This window comes from Bufo gargarizans, chromosome 5, assembly GCF_014858855.1.
Source record: "Bufo gargarizans isolate SCDJY-AF-19 chromosome 5, ASM1485885v1, whole genome shotgun sequence".
NCBI classification, from domain to species: domain Eukaryota; kingdom Metazoa; phylum Chordata; class Amphibia; order Anura; family Bufonidae; genus Bufo; species Bufo gargarizans.
Window position 1 is genome coordinate 76,671,353 of NC_058084.1, and position 13,002 is coordinate 76,684,354.

The following is a 13,002-nucleotide window of genomic DNA, read 5'->3' on the forward strand; positions in this document are numbered from 1 at the left end:
CATAAGAAACATATGTCCTCCCATTATTATATAACAGTAAAGTGGCAGAAGCGTCATTAGACGGATAGATTCTACTTCCTCTAATTAGTTTATTTTGGTCTGAGCTTCCTCCAGGATCATGACCATGAATCGTCTGTCCTGATGATGCAGTCAGAATGCAATGCTGTTTTACTAAGCAGTAGGGTAATTAAAGGGAGATCATTAATTTGTAGTGACCAGAGTCAATGACGGAGATCAATATTTCGCTTTAAGTGCACTTATATTCCTAAAAGCAATCCTTAATTGGGAAACGATTTTGACATTGCCGTGCTTTACAAATAAATTGACTGTTTTTTTACAAGCAAAATGAGGAAAGATTATAAGCTTAAAGGGGTTTTCCCATCTTAGACAATGGGGGCATATCGCTAGGATATGCCCCCATTGTCTGATAGGTGCGGGTCCCACCTCTGGGACCCGCACCTACAAGGAGAACGGAGCCGGGGAGAGTTGTGGCTGGAGGACCCCGGGTTTCCGGCGGCTCCATAGAAATTAATGAAGGGCGGCTGCACATGTGCAGTGCGCCCTCCTCAACTTTCTCCACTCCGTTCTCCTTCTAGGTGCGGGTCCCAGAGGTGGGACCTGCACCTATCAGATAATGGGGGCATATCCTAGCGATATGCCCCCATTGTCTACGATGGGATAACACCTTTAAGTAATGGCTTCTTAGGGTTGTGCCACCAAGCTCAGCCAGGAACCTATGATGAATAGCTACTTCTAAGACCATACAATTATATGTAACATTTAATGTATATTCCCCCTCCTTCCAAATATTGTATTATTACTGCATGCATTTACATTGCATGTCACAGCTCTTCTACAGTAGTTCTGGAGTCCGTAGAGGAACTCAATGCTTGATCCCCCATTAATACTATTTTCTGACTTGTCTAAATGGCCTGAAGAAGATTAGAAAGGAGGGCATTACTTTAAATAGTTTTTTCAAGATTTTGAAATTGATGGCCTTTCCTTAGGAATGGTCAGTATTAGATTGGTGGAGTCCGACCACCAGCAACTGCACCGAACAGACTTAAAGAGTCACTGACCTTTCACACAATTTCATTTGATTTAATAGAAAATTTTGGGACTAGCAAGTCTCTAAATCACCTCATTAAAAAAAATCTACCTGCATCCACCAGAAAAATTTTTGTAAAGTCTTGGCCACTAGGGATCTCACCTCCACCTGCAGTCCACTGCCTGTTGTCAGGCAAGATGTGTCCCTGGTAACAAAGACCCAGAAGATGGCTGAGAGGAAGTAGGGACGTGTCAGAGCTAACTGAGATCTGGAGCCTTATAAAATAACTGCTTCTACACAGGAGCCTCCTGTGTGTCTGTAAGTATAATTTATCTCTCTTTATTTCTTCTGTGAGCTACAGAGCATAAAGTGGGAAGTAAGGGAAAAGACTTTCACAGCAGTTTAGTGCTTGCAGATTTCACAAAAGGGATACACTCCCTGCTTCTGAGTGAAATGCATCTAGCTGTGCAGCTGAAACAGGAACTATGACTGAAAGAGACATTAGAAAAGCCCAAAAAAGACTTGTTCCTTCACAGTTGTACAAAGAAGTACAGCTATTATGCAAAACTTTTTTGAAAACTCTGGAACTTCTTAAGAGGCTACAAAGCTTTCTGGAGCACCACATCTCATACATTGCTTACCAGACACACCCCAATACATTTTGTGCCAGCTATGCTTGGTACTGCAGCTCAGTAAAATTCAAGTAAATGGGACTGAGCTGGACTACCCCACACAGCCAGTACCAAATGTATGGCACCGGGCCTGGAAAACAAGAAAGGGAACACTGCAATCAATTTAGTCAACTAATTGATAGAAGTAATTGGAGTTGAACTCCCACTAATCCTTTATTGATGGTCCTTTAAAGATAATGAACTTTCTATCTGCCCTATTAGTATATCTAGACTTTATAGAGGAGATTTTCCTCCTTGAGATCCCCCCATATTAGAAATAGCAGAGAACTGCTGGAAAGTGTTGTTCTCATAATGTAGGACTCTGCAAGATCATGTATGACATTAATTTGCTATTACATGTAACGCTGCTCATACCTGGCTGCCTGTAGCTTTATTAGCATCAAATTACCAGTGGGTTTCAGCATCACCCTGTAAGGGCTCTATTCCTTCATAATTGGTGATGGCCAATTTCCTGCCATATTGCTCTATAGGCAATGTCCCTCACAAAATATGGTGCTGCCACTGCCAGCCACTTGACCCTATATTTTTTAAACCCATTCTTAGCAAAACATGGTTTTGCCTAGAATCTAATGGCTACATAAGACTCATTGTCCAGGACCTCAATAACATCTATACTAAACCTAACTGTAATACACACCACACATAACCCCTTTAAAAAGTTTAAAAGCCTTCAAAAATGCAGCACTTGTGTCTCAGCATTACGTGGTCTTCATGTGACCTGAAACTCCTGGAAGCCCATACACTGTAGGCTTTACTGCAAAATAGACCCTCTTATTTCAGCCATTAGCTGATCAAGTCAAAAAGAGACACTGGCCTAGATTTATTAATCCTGTAGATGGGTGATAAAAGTGGTGAAGGGATAGACACTTTTGTCTACTGTTATACCATCTATTGGTTGACTTAGTTTAGGGGGGGGGGGGAAATTACTCCAGAATTGTGGTTTAATTTTGCCACAAAATTTTGCATTCTAGACCATGTCCCTTTCCACTATGCCCCACCAACTTGGCGAGCAAGTTGAAAAAAAAAGTTGTGCCAAGTTGCATCAACATTGTGAAAATGTGTGCCACTTTTTAGACAGACTCTAGGCACAGACACATTAGCAAATCTGGGCCACTGTCCTTTGAAACAGAGCAGTCAAACCAAATCATGATTTATGACTTAATCCCTTCTTCTCTGCAAGCCATCCTGATCCTACCTTTATCATGTCTGCTATTTCTGGTCTAGTCTCTAGAGATAGCAATGTTCTGTTAATGATCTCGATAATGATCCTTTTTAGGGATGAGCGAACTCGAACTGTATAGTTCGGGTTCGTACCGAATTTTGGGGTGTCCGTGACACGGACCCGAACCCGGACATTTTCGTAAAAGTCCGGGTTCGGGTTCGGTGTTCGTCGCTTTCTTGGCGCTTTTGTGACGCTTTCTTGGCGCTTTTTGAAAGGCTGCAAAGCAGCCAATCAACAAGCGTCATACTACTTGCCCCAAGAGGCCATCACAGCCATGCCTACTATTGGCATGGCTGTGATTGGCCAGAGCACCATGTGACCCAGCCTCTATTTAAGCTGGAGTCACATAGCGCCGCCCGTCACTCTGCTCTGATTAGCGTAGGGAGAGGTTGCGGCTGCGACAGTAGGGCGAGATTAGGCAGATTAACTCCTCCAAAGGACTTGATTAACTGATCGATCTGCAGCTGTGGATCATTGAGCTGCTGATCCTCAATTGCTCACTGTTTTTAGGCTGCACAGACCGTTTGTCAGTCTCATTTTTCTGGGGTGATCGGCGGCCATTTTGTGTCTTGTGGTGCGCCAGCACAAGCTGCGACCAAGTGCATTTAACCCTCAATGGTGTGGTTGTTTTTTGGCTAAAGCCTACATCAGGGTGAAGCTGTCACACCAAGTGCATTTAACCAGCAATAGTCTGTTCATTTTTTGGCCATATACAAAATCAGGGGCAAGCTGCGCCTGTCACCAAGTGCATTTAACCCTCAATGGTGTGGTTGTTTTTTGGCTAAAGCCTACATCAGGGTGAAGCTGTCACACCAAGTGCATTTAACCAGCAATAGTCTGTTCATTTTTTGGCCATATACAAAATCAGGGGCAAGCTGCGCCTGTCACCAAGTGCATTTAACCCTCAATGGTGTGGTTGTTTTTTGGCTAAAGCCTACATCAGGGTGAAGCTGTCACACCAAGTGCATTTAACCAGCAATAGTCTGTTCATTTTTTGGCCATATACAAAATCAGGGGCAAGCTGCGCCTGTCACCAAGTGCATTTAACCCTCAATGGTGTGGTTGTTTTTTGGCTAAAGCCTACATCAGGGTGAAGCTGTCACACCAAGTGCATTTAACCAGCAATAGTCTGTTCATTTTTTGGCCATATCCCAGTCTAATTCTGTCACTAAATCCATACCGGTCACCCAGCGCCTAAATACTAGGCCTCAAATTTATATCCAGCTAAATCTGTCCCTAGTGCTGTAGCTGGGCGAGTTATTTAGTGTCCGTTCAAGCACATTTCTTGTTCTGGGTTGAAATACAATTCTCAATTTAGCAATTTCATAATTTAGTGGTTCCTGCTATATCAGAGCTCTTTGAAATCTATCCCAAAAAGGGTATATAATATTGAAGGTGCACATAGGGTCATTCAGAGTAACTTCACACACACCCGCTACTGTGTATTTCCAAGTCTAATTCTGTCACTAAATCCATACCGGTGACCCAGCGCCTAAATACTAGGCCTCAAATTTAATTCCCTCTAAATCTCTCGTTACCCACCGCTGTACTGTTGTTGCTGGGCAAGATATTTAGTGTCCGTCAAAGCACATTTTTTGTTCTGGGTTGAAGTACAATTCCCAATTTAGCAATTTCATAATTTAGTGGTTTCTGCTATATCAGAGCTATTTGAAATCTATCCCAAAAAGGGTATATAATATTGAAGGTGCACATAGGGTCATTCAGAATAACTTCACACACACCCGCTACTGTGTATTTCCAAGTCTAATTCTGTCACTAAACCCATACCTGTCACCCAGCGCCTAAATACTAGGCCTCAAATTTAAATCCCTCTAAATCTCTCGTTACCGTTGTCCTGTTGTAGCTGGGAAAGTTATTTAGTGCCCGTCAAAGCACATTTTTTGTTCTGGGTTGAAGTACAATTCCCAATTTAGCAATTTCATAATTTAGTGGTTCCTGCTATATCAGAGCTATTTGAAATCTATCCCAAAAAGGGTATATAATATTGAAGGTGCACATAGGGTCATTCAGAATAACTTCACACACACGCTTCTGTGCATTTCCAAGTCTAATTCTGTCACTAAATCCATACCGGTGACCCAGCGCCTAAATACTAGGCCTCAAATTTAAATCCCTCTAAATCTCTCGTTACCCACCGCTGTACTGTTGTTGCTGGGCAAGATATTTAGTGTCCGTCAAAGCACATTTTTTGTTCTGGGTTGAAGTACAATTCCCAATTTAGCAATTTCATAATTTAGTGGTTTCTGCTATATCAGAGCTATTTGAAATCTATCCCTAAAAGGGTATATAATATTGAAGGTGCACATAGGGTCATTCAGAATAACTTCACACACACGCTTCTGTGCATTTCCAAGTCTAATTCTGTCACTAAATCCATACCGGTGACCCAGCGCCTAAATACTAGGCCTCAAATTTAAATCCCTCTAAATCTCTCGTTACCCACCGCTGTACTGTTGTTGCTGGGCAAGATATTTAGTGTCCGTCAAAGCACATTTTTGTTCTGGGTTGAAGTACAATTCCCAATTTAGCAATTTCATAATTTAGTGGTTTCTGCTATATCAGAGCTATTTGAAATCTATCCCTAAAAGGGTATATAATATTGAAGGTGCACATAGGGTCATTCAGAATAACTTCACACACACGCTTCTGTGCATTTCCAAGTCTAATTCTGTCACTAAATCCATACCGGTGACCCAGCGCCTAAATACTAGGCCTCAAATTTAATTCCCTCTAAATCTCTCGTTACCCACCGCTGTACTGTTGTTGCTGGGCAAGATATTTAGTGTCCGTCAAAGCACATTTTTTGTTCTGGGTTGAAGTACAATTCCCAATTTAGCAATTTCATAATTTAGTGGTTTCTGCTATATCAGAGCTATTTGAAATCTATCCCTAAAAGGGTATATAATATTGAAGGTGCACATAGGGTCATTCAGAATAACTTCACACACACCCGCTACTGTGTATTTCCAAGTCTAATTCTGTCACTAAATCCATACCGGTGACCCAGCGCCTAAATACTAGGCCTCAAATTTAATTCCCTCTAAATCTCTCGTTACCCACCGGTGTACTGTTGTTGCTGGGCAAGATATTTAGTGTCCGTCAAAGCACATTTTTTGTTCTGGGTTGAAGTACAATTCCCAATTTAGCAATTTCATAATTTAGTGGTTTCTGCTATATCAGAGCTATTTGAAATCTATCCCTAAAAGGGTATATAATATTGAAGGTGCACATAGGGTCATTCAGAATAACTTCACACACACGCTTCTGTGCATTTCCAAGTCTAATTCTGTCACTAAATCCATACCGGTGACCCAGCGCCTAAATACTAGGCCTCAAATTTAAATCCCTCTAAATCTCTCGTTACCCACCGCTGTACTGTTGTTGCTGGGCAAGATATTTAGTGTCCGTCAAAGCACATTTTTTGTTCTGGGTTGAAGTACAATTCCCAATTTAGCAATTTCATAATTTAGTGGTTTCTGCTATATCAGAGCTATTTGAAATCTATCCCTAAAAGGGTATATAATATTGAAGGTGCACATAGGGTCATTCAGAATAACTTCACACACACGCTTCTGTGCATTTCCAAGTCTAATTCTGTCACTAAATCCATACCGGTCACCCAGCGCCTAAATACTAGGCCTCAAATTTATATCCCGCTGAATTTGAATACAATACATTGGGCCAAATAATATATTTGTTGTTGTGGTGAACCATAACAATGAGAAAAACATCTAGTAAGGGACGCGGACGTGGACATGGTCGTGGTGGTGTTAGTGGACCCTCTGGTGCTGGGAGAGGACGTGGCCGTTCTGCCACATCCACACGTCCTAGTGTACCAACTACCTCAGGTCCCAGTAGCCGCCAGAATTTACAGCGATATATGGTGGGGCCCAATGCCGTTCTAAGGATGGTAAGGCCTGAGCAGGTACAGGCATTAGTCAATTGGGTGGCCGACAGTGGATCCAGCACGTTCACATTATCTCCCACCCAGTCTTCTGCAGAAAGCGCACAGATGGCGCCTGAAAACCAACCCCATCAGTCTGTCACATCACCCCCATGCATACCAGGGAAACTGTCTCAGCCTCAAGTTATGCAGCAGTCTCTTATGCTGTTTGAAGACTCCGCTGGCAGGGTTTCCCAAGGGCATCCACCTAGCCCTTCCCCAGCGGTGAAAGACATAGAATGCACTGACGCACAACCACTTATGTTTCCTGATGATGAGGACATGGGAATACCACCTCAGCATGTCTCTGATGATGACGAAACACAGGTGCCAACTGCTGCGTCTTTCTGCAGTGTGCAGACTGAACAGGAGGTCAGGGATCAAGACTGGGTGGAAGACGATGCAGGGGACGATGAGGTCCTAGACCCCACATGGAATGAAGGTCGTGCCACTGACTTTCACAGTTCGGAGGAAGAGGCAGTGGTGAGACCGAGCCAACAGCGTAGCAAAAGAGGGAGCAGTGGGCAAAAGCAGAACACCCGCCGCCAAGAGACTCCGCCTGCTACTGACCGCCGCCATCTGGGACCGAGCACCCCAAAGGCAGCTTCAAGGAGTTCCCTGGCATGGCACTTCTTCAAACAATGTGCTGACGACAAGACCCGAGTGGTTTGCACGCTGTGCCATCAGAGCCTGAAGCGAGGCATTAACGTTCTGAACCTGAGCACAACCTGCATGACCAGGCACCTGCATGCAAAGCATGAACTGCAGTGGAGTAAACACCTTAAAACCAAGGAAGTCACTCAGGCTCCCCCTGCTACCTCTTCTGCTGCTGCCGCCTCGGCCTATTCTGCTGCTGCCGCCTCGGCCTCTTCCTCCGCCTCTGGAGGAACGTTGGCACCTGCCGCCCAGCAAACAGGGGATGTACCACCAACACCACCACCACCACCTCCGTCACCAAGCGTCTCAACCATGTCACACGCCAGCGTTCAGCTCTCCATCTCACAAACATTTGATAGAAAGCGTAAATTCCCACCTAGCCACCCTCGATCCCTGGCCCTGAATGCCAGCATTTCTAAACTACTGGCCTATGAAATGCTGTCATTTAGGCTGGTGGACACAGACAGCTTCAAACAGCTCATGTCGCTTGCTGTCCCACAGTATGTTGTTCCCAGCCGGCACTACTTCTCCAAGAGAGCCGTGCCTTCCCTGCACAACCAAGTATCCGATAAAATCAAGTGTGCACTGCGCAACGCCATCTGTAGCAAGGTCCACCTAACCACAGATACGTGGACCAGTAAGCACGGCCAGGGACGCTATATCTCCCTAACTGCACACTGGGTAAATGTAGTGGCAGCTGGGCCCCAGGCGGAGAGCTGTTTGGCGCACGTCCTGCCGCCGCCAAGGATCGCAGGGCAACATTCTTTGCCTCCTGTTGCCACCTCCTCCTTCTCGGCTTCCTCCTCCTCTTCTTCCACCTGCTCATCCAGTCAGCCACACACCTTCACCACCAACTTCAGCACAGCCCGGGGTAAACGTCAGCAGGCCATTCTGAAACTCATATGTTTGGGGGACAGGCCCCACACCGCACAGGAGTTGTGGCGGGGTATTGAACAACAGACCGACGAGTGGTTGCTGCCGGTGAGCCTCAAGCCCGGCCTGGTGGTGTGTGATAATGGGCGAAATCTCGTTGCAGCTCTGGGACTAGCCAATTTGACGCACATCCCTTGCTTGGCGCATGTGCTGAATTTGGTGGTGCAGAAGTTCATTCACAACTACCCCGACATGTCAGAGCTGCTGCATAAAGTGCGGGCCGTCTGTTCGCGCTTCCGGCGTTCACATCCTGCCGCTGCTCGCCTGTCTGCGCTACAGCGTAACTTCGGCCTTCCCGCTCACCGCCTCATATGCGACGTGCCCACCAGGTGGAACTCCACCTTGCACATGCTGGACAGACTGTGCGAGCAGCAGCAGGCCATAGTGGAGTTTCAGCTGCAGCACGCACGGGTCAGTCGCACTACAGAACAGCACCACTTCACCACCAATGACTGGGCCTCCATGCGAGACCTGTGTGCCCTGTTGCGCTGTTTCGAGTACTCCACCAACATGGCCAGTGGCGATGACACCGTTATCAGCGTTACAATACCACTTCTATGTCTCCTTGAGAAAACACTTAGGGCGATGATGGAACAGGAGGTGGCCCAGGAGGAGGAGGAGGAGGATGAGGAAGAGGGGTCATTTTTAGCACTTTCAGGCCAGTCTCTTCGAAGTGACTCAGAGGGAGGTTTTTTGCAACAGCAGAGGCCAGGTACAAATGTGGCCAGCCAGGGCCCACTACTGGAGGACGAGGAGGACGAGGATGAGGAGGAGGTGGAGGAGGATGAGGATGAAGCATGGTCACAGCGGGGTGGCACCCAACGCAGCTCGGGTCCATCACTGGTGCGTGGCTGGGGGGAAAGGCAGGACGATGACGATACGCCTCCCACAGAGGACAGCTTGTCCTTACCCCTGGGCAGCCTGGCACACATGAGCGACTACATGCTGCAGTGCCTGCGCAACGACAGCAGAGTTGCCCACATTTTAACCTGTGCGGACTACTGGGTTGCCACCCTGCTGGATCCACGCTACAAAGACAATGTGCCCACCTTACTTCCTGCACTGGAGCGTGATAGGAAGATGCGCGAGTACAAGCGCACGTTGGTAGACGCGCTACTGAGAGCATTCCCAAATGTCACAGGGGAACAAGTGGAAGCCCAAGGCCAAGGCAGAGGAGGAGCAAGAGGTCGCCAAGGCAGCTGTGTCACGGCCAGCTCCTCTGAGGGCAGGGTTAGCATGGCAGAGATGTGGAAAACTTTTGTCAACACGCCACAGCTAACTGCACCACCACCTGATACGCAACGTGTTAGCAGGAGGCAACATTTCACTAACATGGTGGAACAGTACGTGTGCACACCCCTCCACGTACTGACTGATGGTTCGGCCCCATTCAACTTCTGGGTCTCTAAATTGTCCACGTGGCCAGAGCTAGCCTTTTATGCCTTGGAGGTGCTGGCCTGCCCGGCAGCCAGCGTTTTGTCTGAACGTGTATTCAGCACGGCAGGGGGCGTCATTACAGACAAACGCAGCCGCCTGTCTACAGCCAATGTGGACAAGCTGACGTTCATAAAAATGAACCAGGCATGGATCCCACAGGACCTGTCCGTCCCTTGTCCAGATTAGACATTAACTACCTCCCCATAACCATATATTATTGGACTCCAGGGCACTTCCTCATTCAATCCTATTTTTATTTTCATTTTACCATTATATTGCGATGCTACCCAAAGTTGAATGAACCTCTCCTCTGCCTGTGTGCTAGGCCTAAATATATGCCAATGGACTGTTGCAGTGGTGGCTGACATGAAGCCTGATTCTCTGCTATGACATGCAGACTAATTCTCTGCTGACATGAAGCCAGATTGTCTGTTACGGGACCTCTCTCCTCTGCCTGGGTGCTGGGCCTAAATTTATGACCATGGACTGTTGCAGTGGTGGCTGACGTGAAGCCTGATTCTCTGCTATGACATGCAGACTGATTCTCTGCTGACATGAAGCCAGATCGTCTGTTACGGGACCTCTCTGCTCTGCCTGTGTGCTAGGCCTAAATATATGCCAATGGACTGTTGCAGTGGTGGGTGACGTGAAGCCTCATTCTCTGCTATGACATGCAGACTGATTCTCTGCTGACATGAAGCCAGATTGTCTGTTACGGGACCTCTCTGCTCTGCCTGTGTGCTAGGCCTAAATATATGCCAATGGACTGTTGCAGTGGTGGGTGACGTGAAGCCTCATTCTCTGCTATGACATGCAGACTGATTCTCTGCTGTCATGAAGCCAGATTGTCTGTTACGGGACCTCTCTGCTCTGCCTGTGTGCTAGGCCTAAATATATGCCAATGGACTGTTGCAGTGGTGGGTGACGTGAAGCCTCATTCTCTGCTATGACATGCAGACTGATTCTCTGCTGTCATGAAGCCAGATTGTCTGTTACGGGACCTCTCTGCTCTGCCTGTGTGCTAGGCCTAAATATATGCCAATGGACTGTTGCAGTGGTGGGTGACGTGAAGCCTCATTCTCTGCTATGACATGCAGACTGATTCTCTGCTGACATGAAGCCAGATTGTCTGTTACGGGACCTCTCTGCTCTGCCTGTGTGCTAGGCCTAAATATATGCCAATGGACTGTTGCAGTGGTGGGTGACGTGAAGCCTCATTCTCTGCTATGACATGCAGACTGATTCTCTGCTGTCATGAAGCCAGATTGTCTGTTACGGGACCTCTCTGCTCTGCCTGTGTGCTAGGCCTAAATATATGCCAATGGACTGTTGCAGTGGTGGGTGACGTGAAGCCTCATTCTCTGCTATGACATGCAGACTGATTCTCTGCTGACATGAAGCCAGATTGTCTGTTACGGGACCTCTCTGCTCTGCCTGTGTGCTAGGCCTAAATATATGCCAATGGACTGTTGCAGTGGTGGGTGACGTGAAGCCTCATTCTCTGCTATGACATGCAGACTGATTCTCTGCTGTCATGAAGCCAGATTGTCTGTTACGGGACCTCTCTGCTCTGCCTGTGTGCTAGGCCTAAATATATGCCAATGGACTGTTGCAGTGGTGGGTGACGTGAAGCCTCATTCTCTGCTATGACATGCAGACTGATTCTCTGCTGACATGAAGCCAGATTGTCTGTTACGGGACCTCTCTGCTCTGCCTGTGTGCTAGGCCTAAATATATGCCAATGGACTGTTGCAGTGGTGGGTGACGTGAAGCCTCATTCTCTGCTATGACATGCAGACTGATTCTCTGCTGACATGAAGCCAGATCCTCTGTTACGGGAGCTCTCTCCTCTGCCTGGGTGCTGGGCCTAAATTTATGACAATTGACTGTTGCAGTGGTGGGTGACGTGAAGCCTGATTCTCTGCTATGATATGAAGACTGATTCTCTGCTGACATGAAGCCAGATTGTCTGTTACGGGACCTTTCTCCTCTGCCTGGGTTCTGGGCCTAAATTTATGAAAATTGACTCTTACAGTGGTGGGTGACGTGAAGCCTGATTCTAGGCTATGATATGAAGACTGATTCTCTGCTGACATGAAGCCAGATTGTCTGTTACGGGACCTTTCTCCTCTGCCTGGGTTCTGGGCCTAAATTTATGAAAATTGACTCTTACAGTGGTGGGTGACGTGAAGCCTGATTCTCTGCTATGATATGAAGACTGATTCTCTGCTGACATGAAGCCAGATTCTCTGTTACGGGACCTCTCTCCTCTGCCTGGGTGCTGGGCCTAAATTTATGACAATGGACTGTTGCAGTGGTGGCTGACGTGAAGCCTGATTCTCTGCTATGACATGCAGACTGATTCTCTGCTGTCATGAAGCCAGATTGTCTGTTACGGGACCTCTCTGCTCTGCCTGTGTGCTAGGCCTAAATATATGCCAATGGACTGTTGCAGTGGTGGGTGACGTGAAGCCTGATTCTCTGCTATGACATGCAGACTGATTCTCTGCTGACATGAAGCCAGATTGTCTGTTACGGGACCTCTCTGCTCTGCCTGTGTGCTAGGCCTAAATATATGCCAATGGACTGTTGCAGTGGTGGGTGACGTGAAGCCTCATTCTCTGCTATGACATGCAGACTGATTCTCTGCTGACATGAAGCCAGATTCTCTGTTACGGGACCTCTCTCCTCTGCCTGTGTGTGTGCTGGGCCTAAATATATGCCAATGGACTGTTGCAGTGGTGGCTGACGTGAAGCCTCATTCTCTGCTATGACATGCAGACTAATTCTCTGCTGACATGAAGACAGATTCTCTGTTACGGGACCTCCCTCCTCTGCCTGGGTGCTGGGCCTAAATATATGCCAATGGACTGTTGCAGTGGTGGCTGACGTGAAGCCTCATTCTCTGCTATGACATGCAGACTGATTCTCTGCTGACATGAAGCCAGATTCTCTGTTACGGGACCTCTCTCCTCTGCCTGTGTGTGTGCTGGGCCTAAATATATGCCAATGGACTGTTGCAGTGGTGGCTGACGTGAAGCCTCATTCT

The 13,002-nt window shown here is 47.0% G+C and overlaps 1 protein-coding gene across 1 annotated transcript in view; it reads right to left on the reverse strand.

Annotated features, from left to right (window-relative positions):
* The window catches only part of MMP16 (matrix metallopeptidase 16), a 203,704-nt gene that overhangs the window by 109,269 nt on the left and 81,433 nt on the right, over positions 1 to 13,002 (reverse strand). The window lies entirely within an intron of this gene.